Source organism: Tupaia chinensis, unplaced genomic scaffold, assembly GCF_000334495.1.
Source record: "Tupaia chinensis unplaced genomic scaffold, TupChi_1.0 Scaffold000078_1, whole genome shotgun sequence".
NCBI lineage: Eukaryota > Metazoa > Chordata > Mammalia > Scandentia > Tupaiidae > Tupaia > Tupaia belangeri.
This window is the reverse complement of record NW_006159539.1, coordinates 1,870,394-1,873,901: the sequence shown is the minus strand read 5'-3', so window position 1 is coordinate 1,873,901 and position 3,508 is coordinate 1,870,394.

Genomic DNA, 3,508 nt, shown 5'->3' with positions numbered 1-3,508 from the left:
ATTTTCACTGTAGGGCGCGTGTGCTCGCCAGACAGACAGAGACATAGAGACAGAAAGTGAGAAATCATCCCCCAGGGGGGATGGCCACGCCGCAATCCCTTCTCCTCCATTCTCCTCTCAGGATCTTGGGCATGCACGCACACACGCCCGGCGACCACTGGTTTTTGAAAAAGGGTTTATTTGCCCCTTGGGTCTATTCCTTGGCAGTGTCTAGAGAAGATGTTTCTAGAGATTGTGTGGGGGGTCCATGTATCTAGTGGGTAGAAGCTGCGGATGTCACTAACCCTGGTTTAGTGCATAAGACAGTCCCCGTACCAAGGAGTTAACCCCGCCGAGGTGAGACATCCCGGGTTAGACTGCAGGGCTGTAGCCATGCCCAAATACATAGGGCGCGCAGTGTGGGATGTCAGGAATAGCGTTCTTGTTTTGTTAGGGTTCAGCCTTAGGGTACGACACTTGAGTCAGAGAGAGAGAGGGGACAGTAAGAAACCATCCCTTAGGGAGGAAGGCCATGCCACAGTCCCCTCTCCTCCGTTCTTCTCTTGGGATTTTGGGCACGCACACACATGTGCCTAGTATGATTTTGAAGCGGCTAGGACCACAGCCTGCCGTGTGGGAGTCCCGCTGCCTTAACCACCACGCCACCTGCTGTCCTTTCTGTTCATTCATTTGTGTCTGCAGATTTGTAAAAGATTGCTAATATCCACATTTAGTTGCAGAATGCATTGGTCGACTTTCTGGAATCTTTACTTTTTTTTGTTTGTTTGTTTCTTTTTCAAGGAGTGAGAGAGACAGAGAGTGAAACAGAGATAGAGCTATGGAACCCCCCCAGCAGGGGGTTCACACTGCAGTCCACCCTAGCCCCAGCCGGCCCTGGGTACGAACATGTGCTGGAACCTTCCAGATGGGTAGGCCAGCCACACAGACCTTCATAGTCTTACCTTTAAAAAGTTCCTTTCTTGGTGCTGGCAAGTGGCGTGGTACTTGTGACGCTGGACTCCCACATGGCCGGTCTTGGTTCAAGTCTCAGACCTGGTGGCTTGCTTTCTCACTTTCCCTTTCTTTCTCTCTTTGTCTCTCTCTGGCCAAATTAAAACAAAAATAAATAATAATAAAGTTAAATACATTTTAAAAATCTTTCTTTCCTCCATGAGAGAAAGAGAGAGAGTGAGAGCCACCAGCAGGTCTTGGCACCACGATCCAGCCTCCGCTGGCTCACGGCCATGCCTGTGCCCAGCATTCCCAGGGAGGTCCCTGGACTCAAACGTGGAATCTGCCTTTGTGGATCGGCCTTGCAGAGTGTTGCATTTTACCTCTGCACTCCCGTCGGGCCCCTAAGACTTGGAACTTCTAGATAAGGAAATCTCCCATGGTTCCGTGTGGAAGAATGTCAGTTGGGGGCAAAATCAAGCGTTCCTAGAATTGAGTTTTAAAATCCTTGACTCTCTTTCTGGCTATGTACTGTACTTAGTGGAGAAGACTCGTGCACAGTATTTTTGAACTACCTGGACACTCCTTGACATAAGACCATGTACTGCATTTCGTTTGATCTGCATATGGCGAGGCAGCTAAGCAGAGGTTATCCTTTTTATTAATGTTTTATAATGGAAGCAGATGCAAAGACATTCCAGTATAATGAGTTAGAGAGTTCTTGAATTAGACATTTAATAATTGTTGACATTTTGCCAACAGATGTCTTTCTTTTACGTAGGTTAGAAAACTGTGGCATAGAGATTGAAAGCTAATTAGTTGGTGCCAACTACTCAAATGAAGGCGCTCAGCTTTGCCGTTCTGTATCCTTTTTCGCCACAGTAAAATTAAGGAACAAGGGTACATTTCTTTGTAAACAGACATGCTTTCACTAAATGACTTTACAGAAATTATTTTGAGGTCATTTCTCTAATTCCTCAGTCTTGAGACAGTTAACAAGATTCTGAGTTAAAACTGAATTTAGAGAGACCAGCAGGTGGCATGGTGGCTAAGGTGCTGGACACTTCCACATTGCTGACCACAGTTCGAGTCCCGGACCTGGTGGCTTGCTTTCTCACTTTCCCTCCCTCCCTCTCTCTTTGTGTATCTCTCTCTGGCCAAATTAAAATGGATGGACGAATAAATAAAATTAAATAAATAAATCTTTTTTAAAAAAAGCCCTGAATTTGTAAAAAGGAAATGTAATCTTTCAGAGTGTTGGCTGACGCCATAGTGCAGTGTGGTTAAGTGCTGTGCATTGGAAGCCAGATCCCACCTGGCTGACTGCAGTTCAAATCCCAGCCCCAGTGGCTTGAAAACTCACTAGGAGCATAGGTGGATGCATGCCCACCTCCTAATAGGATGGAGAAAGGGAGGAAAAAAGATTGCGGTGTGACCACCCCACAGTGCCCGAGTGCTTTCTCTTTTTCTCTCTCTGCCAAGCGCACACAGCCTCTGCCAAGTTAAAAAAAAAAAAAGTGTTGGGGGCCAGCAGGTGGCATGGTGGTTAGGGTACTGGATTCTCACATGGCTGACTACGGTTCAAGTCCTAGACCTGACAGCTTGCTTTCTCACTGCCCCCAACCCCAACCTGGTCAAAAAAATGATAATAAGCAAAATTAAATAAAAAACAATTCTTTAAGAAGGGGTTAATGATTAAGGTACACATTTTTGCCTTTCTTAGTTTTTCTCTTATTTTTTTTAAACTATTGATACTTTGGGAGCATTATCTCATTAATTAATTTTTTTTCTTATCCTATTTTTAGTATATTTCACAAGTGTGGCTCCCTTTTTTTAAAAAAAGAATTATTTATTTAAGGGACCAACTGATAGCTTAATAGTTACATCATTAGACTCCCACAGAGTCAACTGTGGTTTGAGTCCTGGGCCCAGTGGCTTAAAGTCAAGCTGGGTGCGTGTGTGCGCATGCCCAAAATCCCTACAGGGGATTGGAGGAGTAAGGATTGCAGCATGGCCATTCCCCCATGGGGGGATTTCTCACTTTCTCTCTGGTGAGCGCATGCTCTCTACAGCAAAAATCTCTCAAAAAAAAGATTTATTTAATTTTATTGGCTATTATTATTTTTAACTTAAGCAGAGCGAGACAGAGAAAGAGAGAAAGAAAGTAAGCTGCCAGTCTGTCTCGAACTGCACCTTAACCAGCACACCACCTGCCGGCCCTGGTCCCCTTTATTTAAGATATGTGATTTATGGAGCTAGCGGGTGGTGTGGTGATGGGCACTGGACTCCCCCGGGGCTGACTGCGGTCCGGCTTCCAGACCGGGCTATTGACTTCTCACTTTCTCTCTCTCTCTCTCTCGGGTGAGTGCATGTGTCCTATTGCAAATTTAAAAAGACTACTACTCATAAATAAATAATTCTTTAAAAAAGATATAGGATTTATATGCTGGTAGTTTGATATTGTCGTTATTATTAGCTGCAAAGAATAGAGGTTGGAAGAAGCTTTACATTGAATTGTCATTCCACCAGCTTGTCAGTGCCCAATGCCACAAAACACATTCTTTTTTTTTTTTTTTTT